Raw genomic sequence first — 15,926 nt, forward strand, 5'->3', positions numbered from 1 at the left:
AGTAGCGTTTTCGCAGTGGAAATCTCATGGTTTGTCGCTGCAGCTAAACCGTGCGATTTCCGCTGGGATTTTGTCCTGTGTGACCCCAGCCTTATGGTTTACTGTCTACATGGGGAATATTTGGTATGTAGACTATGGCCTGCAAACGTTCCAGAATAAGGGATAGTGTATATACTTCCTGTATACAGTCTTGGGCCCAAACAGATGGGCCTTAGCACAACTCCGCTCACCGCCACGGAGCGTAGCTCCACCCAAACAAGGTTAAACTTTTTTTTACCTTTCAAACACCGTGCTATTCTGCGTGAGTTTGTAAAAAAAAAAAAAAGAAAGAGGGATGATGGGCGCCATACTGTTAACGGGCGAGAATATCGCTATTGAAATCCAGGGGTTTGTTTCGTCCGGTTATGAGGCCGTGATAAAATCACGTCATGGATTATACCAGACATAAATAATGCATATATTCATGATCATATGAGCTCTACTAGCTATAATATAATGTATGTATAGTGTATATATGGTGTATAAGTAGTTGGATAGTCGTACTGGATAGATAGTACTGGAAGGGTCACCGTTACTAGTGGGGTATCAAAGGGCTTGGTGTGGGGCACTATTTCAGATAGATAGATAGAGAAGTACTTGGGGGTTTTATAACTGTAAGCTGAACTAGAGCAACCAGTGTCAGGCAGCTGCTGCCAAGGCAGATAGGGTCATGGGGTACATTAGAAGAGGTCTAGGGGCGCATGATGAGAACATTGTTCCTTCTCTTTACAAGTCACTAGTAAGACCACACATGGAATATTGGGGACAGTTCGGGGGGCCGGTACTTGAGAAAGACATATCAAAGCTTGAGCGGGTACAAAGGGGACGACGAAATTAATAAAGGGAATGGACGGACTACAATACCCAGAGAGGTGATCAAACTGGGGGTTATTTAATTTAGGGAAAAAAATGGCTGACGGAAAACTTAATAACTATGTATGGATATATCAGGGGTCAGTACAGAGATCTCTCCCATCATCTATTATACCCAGGACTGTAACAAGGGGGCGCTTTAATAACTATGTATAATATATCAGGGGTCAGTACAGAAATCTCCCATCATCTATTATACCCAGGACTGTAACAAGGGGGCGCTCAAATAAATATGTACAGATATATCAGGGGACAGTACAGAGATCTCTCACATCATATATTATACCCAGGACTGTAACAAGGGGGCGCTCTAATAACTATGTATAGATATATCAGGGGGTCAGTACAGAGATCTCTCCCATCATCTAATATACCCAGGACTGTAACAAGGAGCCCTATAATAACTATGTATAGATATATCAGGGGTCAGTACAGAGATCTCTCCCATCATCTATTATACCCAGGACTGTAACAAGGGGGCGCTCTAATAACTATGTATAGATATATCAGGGGTCAGTACAGAGATCTCTCCCATCATCTATTATACCCAGGACTGTAACAAGGGGGCGCTCTAATAACTATGTATAATATATCAGGGGTCAGTACAGAGATCTCTCCCATCATCTATTATACCCAGGACTGTAACAAGGGGGTGCTCTAATAACTATGTGTAGATATATCAGGGGTCAGTACAGAGATCTCTCCCATCATCTATTATACCCAGGACTGTAACAAGGGGGGCGCTCTAATAACTATGTATAGATATATCAGGGGTCAGTACAGAGATCTCTCCCATCATCTATTATACCCAGGACTGTAACAAGGGGGCGCTCTAATAACTATGTATAATATATCAGGGGTCGGTACAGAGATCTCCCATCATCTATTATACCCAGGACTGTAACGAGAAGGCGCTCTAATAACTATGTATAGATATATCAGGGGTCAGTACAGAAATCTCCCATCATCTATTATACCCAGGACTGTAACAAGGGGGCGCTCTAATAACTATGTATAATATATCAGAGGTCAGTACAGAGATCTCTCCCATCATCTATTATACCCAGGACTGTAACAAGGGGGCGCTCTAATAACTATGTATAGATATATCAGGGGGCAGTACAGAGATCTCCCATCATCTGTTATACCCAGGACTGTAACAAGGGGGCGCTTTAATAACTATGTATAATATATCAGGGGTCAGTACAGAAATCTCCCATCATCTATTATACCCAGGACTGTAACAAGGGGGCACTCTAATAACTATGTATAATATATCAGGGGTCAGTACAGAGATCTCTTCCATCATCTATTATACCCAGGACTGTAACAAGGGGGCACTCTAATAACTATGTATAGATATATCAGGGGTCAGTACAGAGATCTCTTCCATCATCTATTATACCCAGGACTGTAACAAGGGGGCCCTCTAATAACTATGTACAGATATATCAGGGGACAGTACAGAGATCTCTCACATCATATATTATACCCAGGACTGTAACGAGAAGGCGCTCTAATAACTATGTATAGATATCAGGGGTCAGTACAGAGATCTCTCCCATCATCTATTATACCCAGGACTGTAACAAGGGGGCGCTCTACTAACTATGTATAGCGATATCAGGGGTAAGTGCAGAGATCTCTCCCATCATCTATTATACCCAGGACTGTAACGAGAAGGCGCTCTAATAATTATGTTTAGATATATCAGGGGTCAGTGCAGAGATCTCTCCCATCATCTATTATACCCAAGACTGTAACAAGGGGGCGCTCTAATAATTATCATATATCAGGGGTCAGTACAGAGATCTCTCCCATCATTTATTATACCCTGGACTGTAACAAGGGGCCGCTCTAATAACTATGTATAGATATATCAGGGGTAAGTGCAGAGATCTCTCCCATCATCTATTATCCCCTGGACTGTAACAAGGGGGCGCTCTAATAACTATGTATAATATATCAGAGGTCAGTACAGAAATCTCCCATCATCTATTATACCCAGGACTGTAACAAGAGGGCGGTCTAATAACTATGTATAGATATATCAGAGGTCAGTACAGAGATCTCTGTCATCATCTATTATACCCAGTACTGTAACAAGGGGGCGCTCTAATAACTATGTATAGATATATCAGGGGTCAGTACAGAGATCTCTCCCATCATCTATTATACCCAGGACTGCAACAAGGGGGCATTCTAATAACTATATATAGCTAAGAGGAGGAGTCAGTAAGGAGATCACTCCATCATGTATTATACCCAAGACTGTAACAAGGGGGCGCTCTAATAACTATGTATAGATATATCAGGGGTCAGTACAAAGATCTCCCCCATCATCTATTATTCCCAGGACTGCAACAAGGGGGTGCTCTAATAACTATGTATAGATATATCAGGGGTCAGTACAGAGATCTCTCCCATCATCTATTATACCCTGGACTGTAACAAGGGGCCGCTCTAATAACTATGTATAATATATCAGGGGTCAGTACAGAGATCTCTCCCATCATCTATTATACCCAGGACCGTAACAAGGGGCCCTCTAATAACTATGTACAGATATATCAGGGGACAGTACAGAGATCTCTCACATCATATATTATACCCAGGACTGTAACGAGAAGGCGCTCTAATAATTATGTTTAGATATACCAGGGGTCAGTGCAGAGATCTCCCATCTATTATACCCTGGACTGTAACAAGGGGGCGCTCTAATAACTATGTATAGCGATATCAGGGGTCAGTGCAGAGATCTTTCCCATCATCTATTATACCCAGGACTGTAACAAGGGGGTGCTCTAATAACTATGTATAGATATATCAGGGGTCAGTACAGAGATCTCTCCCATCATCTATTATACCCTGGACTGTAACAAGGGGCCGCTCTAATAACTATGTATAATATATCAGGGGTCAGTACAGAGATCTCTCCCATCATCTATTATACCCAGGACTGTAACAAGGGGGCGCTCTAATAACTATGTATAGATATATCAGGGGTCAGTGCTGCGATCTCTATCATCATCTGTTTTACCCAGGACTGTAATAAGGGGGCGCTCTAATAACTATGTATAGATATATCAGGGGTCAGTACAGAGATCTCTCCCATCATCTATTATACCCTGGACTGTAACAAGGGGCCGCTCTAATAACTATGTATAATATATCAGGGGTCAGTACAGAGATCTCCCCCATCATCTATTATACCCAGGACTGTAATAAGGGGGCGCTCTAATAACTTTCTGTAGATATATCAGGAATCACTACAGAGATCTCTCCCATCATCTATTATACCCAGGACTGTAACAAGGGGGTGCTCTAAAAACTATGTATAATATATTAGAGGTCAGTACAGAGATCTCTGCCATCATCTATTACACCCAGGACTGTAAAAAGGGGGCGCTCTAATAACTATGTATAGATATATAAGGGGTCAGGACAGAGATCTCTCCCATCATCTATTATACCCAGGACTGTAACAAGGGGGCGCTCTAATAACTATGTATAGATATATCAGGGGTCAGTACAGAGATCTCCCATCATCTATTATACCCAGGACTGTAACAAGGGGGGTGCTCTAATAACTATGTATAATATATCAGTGGTCAGTACAGAGATCTTTCCCATCATCTATTTATACCCAGGACTGTAACAAGAGGGCGCTCTAATAAATATGTATCACTCAGGAGGGTCGGCTATTATTTAGATTATTACCAGATTCAAGATAGGAAAAAAATTTTTCCCCTTAAATGGGGAAGATTGACTTCTACCTCATTGTCTTTTTTTCCCCCTTCCTCTGGATCAACATTCGGGGGTACTAGGCTGAACTACATGCACATACGTCATTTTAGGCCTTTTATATAACAATTATAGTCTCTATAGGCAGTTGTATCGATTACAATAGTTATAGTATAGTGTATATAGGATCTGCAGGTAGCTGTATGGACTCTACTAGTTATAGTATAATGTATATAAGATCTACAGGTAGCTGTATGGAATATACTAGTTATAGTATAATGTATATAGGATCTACAGGTAGCTGTTTGGACTCTACTAGTTATAGTATAGTGTATATAAGATCTACAGGTAGCTGTATGGAATATACTAGTTATAGTATAATGTATATAGGATCTACAGGTAGCTGTTTGGACTCTACTAGTTATAGTATAGTGTATATAGGGTCTACGGGGAGCTGTATGGACTATACTAGTTATGGTATAGGGTATATAGGGTCTGCAGGTAGCTGTATGGACTATACTAGTTATAGTATAGTGTATATAGGATCTGCAGGTAGCTGTATGGACTCTACTAGTTATAGTATAATGTATATAGGATCTATAGGTAGCTGTATGGACTATACTAATTATAGTATAGTGTATATAGGATCTACAGGTAGCTGTATTGACTTTACTAGTTATAATAGTGTGTGTATATACGATCTACAGGTAGCTGTATGGGCTATACTAGTTATACTATAATGTATATAGGATCTATAGGTAGCTGTATGGACTCTACTAGTTATAGTATAATGTATATAGGATGTACAGTTAGCTGTATGGACTCTACTAGTTATAGAATAATGTATATAGGATCTACATGTAGCTGTATGGACTCTACTAGTTATAGAATAATGTATATAGGATCTACAGGTAGCTGTATGGACTCTACTAGTTATAGTATAGTGTATATAGGATCTACGTGTAGCTGTATGGACTATACTAGTTATAGAATAGTGTATATAGGATCTACAGGTAGCTGTATGGACTATCCTAGTTATAGAATAGTGTATATAGGATCTACAGGTAGCTGTATGGACTATACTAGTTATAGTATAGTGTATATAGGATCTGCAGGTAGCTGTATGGACTATACTAGTTATAGTATAGTGTATATAGGATCTGCAGGTAGCTGTATGGACTCTACTAGTTATAGTATAGTGTATATAGGATCTACAGGTAGCTGTATGGACTCTACTAGTTATAGTATAGTGTATATAGGATCTACAGGTAGCTGTATGGACTCTACTAGTTATAGTATAGTGTATATAGGATCTACAGGTAGCTGTATGGACTATACTAGTTATAGTATAGTGTATATAGGATCTACAGGTAGCTGTATGGACTCTACTAGTTATAGTATAGTGTATATAGGATCTACAGGTAGCTGTATGGACTATACTAGTTATAGTATAGTGTATATAGGATCTACAGGTAGCTGTATGGACTCTACTAGTTATAGTATAGGGTATATAGGATCTGCAGGTAGCTGTATGGACTCTACTAGTTATAGTATAGGGTATATAGGATCTGCAGGTAGCTGTATGGACTTTACTAGTTATAATAGTGTGTATATACGATCTACAGGTAGCTGTATGGGCTATACTAGTTATACTATAATATATATAGGATCTACAGGTAGCTGTATGGACTATCCTAAATATAGTATCGTGTATATAGGAGCTACAGGTAGCTGTACAGATTTTACTAGTTATAGAATAATTTATATAGGATCTACAGGTAGCTGTATGGACTATACTAGTTATAGTATAATGTATATAGGATCTACAGGTAGCTGTATGGACTCTACTAGTTATAGTATAGTGTATATAAGATCTACGTGTAGCTGTATGGACTATACTAGTTATAGTATAGTGTATATAGGGTCTACAGGTAGCTGTATGGACTCTACTAGTTATAGTATAGTGTATATAGGATCTACAGGTAGCTGTATGGACTATCCTAAATATAGTATAGTGTATATAGGAGCTACAGGTAGCTGTACAGATTTTACTAGTTATAGAATAATTTATATAGGATCTACAGGTAGCTGTATGGACTCTACTAGTTATAGAATAATGTATATAGGATCTACAGGTAGCTGTATGGACTCTACTAGTTATAGTATAGTGTATATAGGATCTACAGGTTGCTGTATGGACTCTACTAGTTATAGAATAATGTATATAGGGTCTACAGGTAGCTGTATGGACTCTACTAGTTATAGTATAATGTATATAGGATCTACAGGTAGCTGTATGGACTCTACTAGTTATAGTATAGTGTATATAGGGTCTACAGGTAGCTGTATGGACTCTACTAGTTATAGTATAGTGTATATAGGATCTGCAGGTAGCTGTATGGACTCTACTAGTTATAGTATAATGTATATAGGATCTGCTGGTAGCTGTATGGACTATACTAGTTATAGTATAGTGTATATAGGATCTACAGGTAGCTGTATGGACTCTACTAGTTATAGTATAGTGTATATAGGATCTACAGGTAGCTGTATGGGCTATACTAGTTATAGTATAATGTATATAAGATCTACAGGTAGCTGTATGGACTCTACTAGTTATAGTATAATGTATATAAGATCTACAGGTAGCTGTATGGACTCTACTAGTTATAGTATAGTGTATATAGGGTCTACAGGTAGCTGTATGGACTCTACTAGTTATAGTATAGTGTATATAGGGTCTACAGGTAGCTGTATGGACTCTACTAGTTATAGTATAGTGTATATAGGATCTGCAGGTAGCTGTATGGACTCTACTAGTTATAGTATAATGTATATAGGATCTGCTGGTAGCTGTATGGACTATACTAGTTATAGTATAGTGTATATAGGATCTACAGGTAGCTGTATGGACTCTACTAGTTATAGTATAGTGTATATAGGATCTACAGGTAGCTATATGGACTCTACTAGTTATAGTATAGTGTATATAGGATCTACGTGTAGCTGTATGGACTCTACTAGTTATAGTATAGTGTATATAGGATCTACAGGTAGCTGTATGGACTCTACTAGTTATAGTATAATGTATATAGGATCTATAGGTGGCTGTATGGACTATACTAGTTATAGTATAGTGTATATAGGGTCTACAGGTAGCTGTATGGACTCTACTAGTTATAGTATAGTGTATATAGGATCTACAGGTAGCTGTATGGACTATCCTAAATATAGTATAGTGTATATAGGATCTACGTGTAGCTGTATGGACTATACTAGTTATAGTATAATGTATATAGGATCTACAGGGAGCTGTATGGACTTTACTAGTTATAGTATAATGTATATAGGATCTACAGGGAGCTGTATGGACTATACTAGTTATAGTATAATGTATATAGGATCTACAGGGAGCTGTATGGACTATACTAGTTATAGTATAATGTATATAGGATCTACAGGGAGCTGTATGGACTATACTAGTTATAGTATAGTGTATATAGGATGTACAGGTAGCTGTATGGACTATACTACATAGTAACATAGTAACATAGTATGTAAGGCCGAATGAAGACATTGTCCATCTAGTCCAGCCTGTCTATCCTACTGTGTTGATCCAGAGGAAGGCAAAAAACCCCAAGGCCAGAAGTCAATTGGCTCTTTTGGGGAAAAAATTCCTTCCCGACTCCCTAATGGCAATCAGACTGTTCCCTGGATCAACCCCTAATAGTTCCTACCTGCCTATATACCAGGATTGACACTTAAACTAAAATTTATATCCTGTAATATCCTTCTCCAGAAAGACATCAAGTCCCCTTTTAAACTCCTCTATGGATTTTGCCATCACCACTTCCTCCGGTAGAGAGTTCCACAGTCTAACTGCTCTTACAGTAAAGAACCCCTTTCTGTGTTGGTGATGAAACCTACTTTCCTCTAGACGTAGCGGATGTCCTCTTGTTACCGTCGTGGTCCTGGGTGTAAACAGATCGTGGGAGAGATCCTTGTATTGTCCCCTCATGTATTTATACAGAGTTATTTGGTCGCCTCTTAACCTTCTTTTTTCTAGAGTAAATAGTCCCAATTTGGATAGCCTCTCTGGGTATTCCAGTCCCGTCATTCCATGTATTAGTTTAGTCGCTCTTCTTTATACTAGTTATAGAATAGTGTATATAGGATCTGCAGGTAGCTGTATGGACTCTACTAGTTATAGTATAATGTATATAGGATCTACAGGTAGCTGTATGGACTCTACTAGTTATAGTATAGTGTATATAGGATCTACAGGTAGCTGTATGGACTCTACTAGTTATAGAATAATGTATATAGGATCTACAGGTAGCTGTATAGACTATCCTAAATATAGTATAGTGTATATAGGATCTACAGGTAGCTGTATGGACTCTACTAGTTATAGTATATTGTATATAGGATCTACAGGTAGCTGTATGGACTCTACTAGTTATAGAATAATGTATATAGGATCTACAGGTAGCTGTATGGACTCTACTAGTTATAGAATAATGTATATAGGATCTACAGGTAGCTGTATAGACTATCCTAAATATAGTATAGTGTATATAGGATCTACAGGTAGCTGTATGGACTCTACTAGTTATAGTATAGTGTATATAGGATCTACAGGTAGCTGTATGGACTCTACTAGTTATAGTATATTGTATATAGGATCTACAGGTAGCTGTATAGACTATCCTAAATATAGTATAGTGTATATAGGATCTACAGGTAGCTGTATGGACTCTACTAGTTATAGTATAATGTATATAGGATCTACAGGTAGCTGTATGGACTCTACTAGTTATAGTATAATGTATATAGGATCTACAGGTAGCTATATGGACTCTACTAGTTATAGTATAGTGTATATAGGATCTACGTGTAGCTGTATGGACTATACTAGTTATAGTATAATGTATATAGGATCTGCAGGTAGCTGTATGGGCTATACTAGTTATACTATAATGTATATAGGATCTACAGGTAGCTATATGGACTCTACTAGTTATAGTATAGTGTATATAGGATCTACAGGTAGCTATATGGACTCTACTAGTTATAGTATAATATATATAGGATCTACAGGTAGCTGTATGGACTATACTAGTTATAGTATAGTGTATATAAGATCTACAGGTAGCTGTATGGACTCTACTAGTTATAGTATAGTGTATATAGGATCTATGTGTAGCTGTATGGACTATACTAGTTATAGTATAGTGTATATAAGATCTACAGGTAGCTGTATGGACTATCCTAAATATAGTATAGTGTATATAGGATCTACAGGTAGCTGTATGGACTCTACTAGTTATAGTATAATGTATATAGGATCTACGTGTAGCTGTATGGACTATACTAGTTATAGTATAATGTATATAGGATCTACAGGTAGCTGTATGGACTCTACTAGTTATAGTATAATGTATATAGGATCTACAGGTAGCTGTATGGACTATACTAGTTATAGTATAGTGTATATAGGATCTTAGTGTAGCTGTATGGACTATACTAGTTATAGTATAGTGTATATAAGATCTGCAGGTAGCTGTATGGACTCTACTAGTTATAGTATAATGTATATAGGATCTGCAGGTAGCTGTATGGACTCTACTAGTTATAGTATAGTGTATATAGGATCTACGTGTAGCTGTATGGACTCTACTAGTTATAGTATAATGTATATAAGATCTACAGGTAGCTGTATGGACTCTACTAGTTATAGTATAGTGTATATAGGATCTACAGGTAGCTGTATGGACTCTACTAGTTATAGTATAATGTATATAGGATCTACAGGTAGCTGTATGGACTATCCTAAATATAGTATAGTGTGTATATAGGATCTACAGGTTGCTGTATGGACTCTACTAGTTATAGTATAGTGTATATAGGATCTTAGTGTAGCTGTATGGACTATACTAGTTATAGTATAGTGTATATAAGATCTGCAGGTAGCTGTATGGACTCTACTAGTTATAGTATAATGTATATAGGATCTACGTGTAGCTGTATGGACTCTACTAGTTATAGTATAATGTATATAAGATCTACAGGTAGCTGTATGGACTCTACTAGTTATAGTATAATGTATATAGGATCTACGTGTAGCTGTATGGACTCTACTAGTTATAGTATAATGTATATAGGATCTACAGGTAGCTGTATGGACTCTACTAGTTATAGTATAGTGTATATAGGATCTACAGGTAGCTGTATGGACTCTACTAGTTATAGAATAGTGTACATAGGATCTTAGTGTAGCTGTATGGACTCTACTAGTTATAGTATAATGTATATAGGATCTGCAGGTAGCTGTATGGACTCTACTAGTTATAGTATATTGTATATAGGGTCTACAGGTAGCTGTATGGACTCTACTAGTTATAGTATAGGGTATATAGGGTCTGCAGGTAGCTGTATGGACTCTACTAGTTATAGTATAGTGTATATAGGGTCTACAGGTAGCTGTATTGACTCTACTAGTTATAGTATAGTGTATATAGGATCTACAGGTAGCTGTATGGACTATCGTAAATATAGTATAGTGTATATAGGATCTACGTGAAGCTGTATGGACTATACTAGTTATAGTATAATGTATATAGGATCTGCAGGTAGCTGTATGGACTCTGCTAGTTATAGTATAGTGTATATAGGATCTTAGTGTAGCTGTATGGACTATACTAGTTATAGTATAGTGTATATAGGATCTGCAGGTAGCTGTATGGACTCTACTAGTTATAGTATAATGTATATAAGATCTACAGGTAGCTGTATGGACTCTACTAGTTATAGTATAATGTATATAGGATCTATAGGTGGCTGTATGGACTATACTAGTTATAGTATAGTGTATATAGGGTCTACAGGTAGCTGTATGGACTCTACTAGTTATAGTATAGTGTATATAGGATCTACAGGTAGCTGTATGGACTCTACTAGTTATAGTATAATGTATATAGGATCTATAGGTGGCTGTATGGACTCTACTAGTTATAGTATAGTGTATATAGGGTCTACAGGTAGCTGTATGGACTCTACTAGTTATAGTATAGTGTATATAGGATCTGCAGGTAGCTGTATGGACTCTACTAGTTATAGTATAATGTATATAGGATCTGCTGGTAGCTGTATGGACTCTACTAGTTATAGTATAATGTATATAGGATCTGCTGGTAGCTGTATGGACTATAGTAGTTATAGTATAATGTATATAGGATCTACAGGTAGCTGTATGGACTCTACTAGTTATAGTATAGTGTATATAGGATCTACAGGTAGCTGTATGGACTCTACTAGTTATAGTATAATGTATATAGGATCTATAGGTGGCTGTATGGACTATACTAGTTATAGTATAGTGTATATAGGATCTACAGGTAGCTGTATGGACTCTACTAGTTATAGTATAGTGTATATAGGATCTGCAGGTAGCTGTATGGACTCTACTAGTTATAGTATAGTGTATATAGGATCTGCTGGTAGCTGTATGGACTATAGTAGTTATAGTATAATGTATATAGGATCTACAGGTAGCTGTATGGACTCTACTAGTTATAGTATAGTGTATATAGGATCTACGTGAAGCTGTATGGACTATCCTAAATATTGTATAGTGTATATAGGATCTACATGTAGCTGTATGGACTCTACTAGTTATAGTATAGTGTGTATATAAGAGCTACAGGTAGCTGTATGGACTATCCTAAATATAGTATAGTGTACATAGGATCTACAGGTAGCTGTATGGACTCTACTAGTTATGGTATAGTGTATATAGGATCTACGTGTAGCTGTATGGACTCTACTAGTTATGGTATAGTGTATATAGGATCTGCAGGTAGCTGTATGGGCTATACTAGTTATACTATAATGTATATAGGATCTATAGGTAGCTGTATGGACTCTACTAGTTATAGTATAGTGTATATAGGATCTACGTGTAGCTGTATGGACTATCCTAAATATTGTATAGTGTATATAGGATCTACATGTAGCTGTATGGACTCTACTAGTTATAGTATAGTGTGTATATAGGAGCTACAGGTAGCTGTATGGACTATCCTAAATATAGTATAGTGTACATAGGATCTATGTGTAGCTGTATGGACTCTACTAGTTATGGTATAGTGTATATAGGATCTGCAGGTAGCTGTATGGACTCTACTAGTTATGGTATAGTGTATATAGGATCTGCAGGTAGCTGTATGGACTATACTAGTTATAGTATAGTGTATATAGGATCTACAGGTAGCTGTATGGACTCTACTAGTTATAGTATAGGGTATATAGGATCTGCAGGTAGCTGTATGGACTCTACTAGTTATAGTATAGGGTATATAGGATCTGCAGGTAGCTGTATGGACTTTACTAGTTATACTATAATATATATAGGATCTACAGGTAGCTGTATGGACTCTACTAGTTATAGTATAGTGTATATAGGATCTACAGGTAGCTGTATGGAATATACTAGTTATAGTATATTGTATATAGGATCTACAGGTAGCTGTATGGACTCTACTAGTTATAGTATAATGTATATAGGATCTACAGGTAGCTGTATGGACTCTACTAGTTATAGTATAGTGTATATAGGATCTACAGGTAGCTGTATGGAATATACTAGTTATAGTATATTGTATATAGGATCTACAGGTAGCTGTATGGACTCTACTAGTTATAGTATAATGTATATAGGATCTACAGGTAGCTGTATGGACTCTACTAGTTATAGTATAGTGTATATAGGATCTACAGGTAGCTGTATGGACTATACTAGGTATAGTATAATGTATATAGGATCTGCAGGTAGCTGTATGGAATATACTAGGTATAGTATATTGTATATAGGATCTACAGGTAGCTGTATGGACTCTACTAGTTATAGTATAATGTATATAGGATCTACAGGTAGCTGTATGGACTCTACTAGTTATAGTATAATGTATATAGGATCTACAGGTAGCTGTATGGACTCTACTAGTTATAGTATAGTGTATATAGGATCTACGTGTAGCTGTATGGAATATACTAGTTATAGAATAATGTATATAGGATCTACAGGTAGCTGTATGGAATATACTAGTTATAGTATATTGTATATAGGATCTACAGGTAGCTGTATGGACTCTACTAGTTATAGTATAGTGTATATAGGATCTACAGGTAGCTGTATGGACTCTACTAGTTATAGTATAGTGTATATAAGATCTACAGGTAGCTGTATGGACTATCCTAAATATAGTATAGTGTATATAAGATCTACAGGTAGCTGTATGGACTCTACTAGTTATAGTATAATGTATATAGGATCTGCTGGTAGCTGTATGGACTATAGTAGTTATAGTATAGTGTATATAGGATCTGCTGGTAGCTGCATGGACTATACTAGTTATAGTATAGTGTATATATGTACTGAGGGGCAGGGAAGGACTGACTTACTGGGTGCACTCTCCAGCCATACAAGCATATCATGCAGTTTATTGCACTTCCCAGCCATTGTGTTGCGGGGTCCATCGGCTTGTCAGCGGGTGGGTGTGTTAGCGGGTGGGTGTGTTAGCGGGTGGGTGCGCCAGTTCTTCTGGACAGAGCCTCCGCTCTCAGAGATGTACATACTCCACACTTATAAGATGTCTAGTCTCACGTTTTTGAAAATCCCTTCCAGGCCTTCTTCTTTCTTAAAAACCAGGCCCTGTGTCTCGGAGTAATTGGGTCAGGCAGGGGAATGCAGGGGTTAAAGATTCTGGCTTTGATGGATGTAAATGTGTGCTGCATTAAGCTCCTCTCTGTCAGCGCCTTAATGACATGTTTTCCCGACATTTCTCTGCAGCTAAATTGTCACATCTCTATGTAATTGTGTTGGAGCTGCGGCCGGCGCCCGCTGCGCGCGTCTCATCGCTGCGTCCTCTGTGGAGGAACAAAGTCCGCAGTCTTTGTGTTTCGAGCCGCAGGTTTCCTCGTCTCACTCGGCTTTGTGATCTTCAATTAGCCCAACATCATTTACTTCCCATTTCCTAAGCTGGAGGCGCCGGCAGCTGTTATATCTGCACACATTGGGTAAAGGTCCTTATGTCCTGCACTTGGGGGACCCCAACTATCATGTGACAGGGGCTCCACTGCTGCACTGGCCCATAATGACATCACCTTGCATGACGAGGGGCAGGTGCTGCTGGGACCGGTCATGAGAATGGGGGTCCCTTGTCTCTGCAGATGAGCAGTGGGCTGGTTGAGTGCTGCCACTCCATGCATCATTATGGGTCTGCTGGAGACATCCGAGTGCTACTTCTGGCAGTGCCATAGAGATGAATGTGCATGCCCAACCTCCGCTCCTTTCATCCGGACCGACAAGGGTTCCCCATTCTTGTGATAAGTGGGCGTCTTGGCAGGTAGACTCCTAACCCATCCTGTGCATAGGAGATACAGTGCATCCAGAAAGTCCTCAGACCCTCTCGCTCTTTTACATGTTATGCTGTGGCCCTGTGGCCCCAGCATTCTGCATTTAATGGCCCATCATGACAAAGTGACAACAGAATGGGAGAAATCTTTGTACATTTATCAAAAATAAGACATATTTCATTGACAATTATTGACACCCCTTTGGTATGCCACGTGTAGCTCTGGGTCTCCCATTTATATATAAGGTGTCACCACTTACAATGCATATCAGAGCCAAAATCAATCCATGAGGAGGACAGAACTGCCTGTAGAGCTCAGAGACAGGATTGTGTGGAGGCTTAGATCTGGAGAAGCTACAAAACATTACTGCTGCCCTGAAAGATCCTAAGAACCCAGCGGTAAATTGCGATTTTGCGCGATCGCGATTTTAACATTACAAGTCCCATAGACCCCTGCAGAGAATAAAATGCTGCGAATTTCGCAGGGAAAAAAATCGCCAGTGGGTGGGCGCCCTCACATGGAAGAACAACCAGGACTCTTCCTAGAGCTGCCGACCCCCAAACTAAGGGGAGAAGGGTCTCGGTAAGAGAGGTGACCAAGAGCCCAGCGGCCCCGAAAATACTTACATGGAAGAACCACCAGGACTCTTCCTAGAGCCGCTGCCCCCCAAACTAAGGAGGAGAAGGGCCTCAGTAAGAGAGGAGACCAAGAGCTCGGCGGTCACTCTGGCTGAGACAAAGATCCTGTGCAGATAGGAGAAACTTCCAGAAGGTCGACCATCCCTGCAGCCTCCACCAATTTGGGCTTTATGGTGGATGTGCCAGAAAGAAGCCTCCTCAGTAAGGGCTCCTACC

This window comes from Eleutherodactylus coqui, chromosome 3 (genome assembly GCF_035609145.1).
Source record: "Eleutherodactylus coqui strain aEleCoq1 chromosome 3, aEleCoq1.hap1, whole genome shotgun sequence".
In the NCBI taxonomy this organism is placed as follows: Eukaryota; Metazoa; Chordata; class Amphibia; order Anura; family Eleutherodactylidae; genus Eleutherodactylus; species Eleutherodactylus coqui.